General features: G+C 45.4%; 1 non-coding gene across 1 annotated transcript; it reads right to left on the reverse strand.

The window, feature by feature from the left end:
• Positions 1 to 530: 530 nt before the first annotated feature.
• LOC119945602 lies at positions 531 to 668 on the reverse strand. The gene has a single exon (XR_005456264.1). It is a non-coding gene; the product is annotated as a small nucleolar RNA SNORA7 (small nucleolar RNA).

A 668-nucleotide genomic window follows, 5' to 3' on the forward strand; every position in this document is an offset into this window, starting at 1 on the left:
CACCTCTTTAAAAAAACAGGGTTTTTTTTCCACATTCATTTTATATAGGACCTTTCTTCCACAGAGTTAAGTTACATGAAGGGAAATATGTGCTAAAAGAGTGTTCTTAGGAACAGAAGAGGATAGGAACATAGAAAGATGAATCGGATGGAGCTATAAGTGTCAGATGGAGCTATAAAGTGATTCCTCAGTCAACTACAACAAATTTTCAGCTCTCGCAATGTGCAAAGTGCCGTACTAAGTCCTGGGAAGATGAAGTAGACCAAATTAGACACCGACCTCGCCTACCAAGGGCTCACAAATTAAAACAAGGAGCGCAGTCTTGTCTTGTCTTATGCTGTTGAGTCGTCTCTGCTCCATAGCGATGCCATGGACACATCTCTCCTACAAGGCCCCAATTCCATCTGCAATTGTTCTGGTAGTGTATCTATCGAGTTTTCTCGGTAAAAATACTGAAGTGGTTTCCATTGCCTCCTTCCGTGCAGTAAACTCTCTCCCATGCCCCTGCTGCCCAGCGTGGGTGAGTTTTGACTTGTAGCAGATGGCCTTCCACTCACTAGCCCCTGGCCAAGCTGGAAATGTAATGGATATATCTCTGCTTGACTCTCCCTCCCATAGTCAAAACTGGTAGAGCACTGGAAACTCTCCGGGTGCGACCCCGAGAGGGT

Source organism: Tachyglossus aculeatus, chromosome 25, assembly GCF_015852505.1.
Source record: "Tachyglossus aculeatus isolate mTacAcu1 chromosome 25, mTacAcu1.pri, whole genome shotgun sequence".
NCBI classification, from domain to species: Eukaryota; Metazoa; Chordata; class Mammalia; order Monotremata; family Tachyglossidae; genus Tachyglossus; species Tachyglossus aculeatus.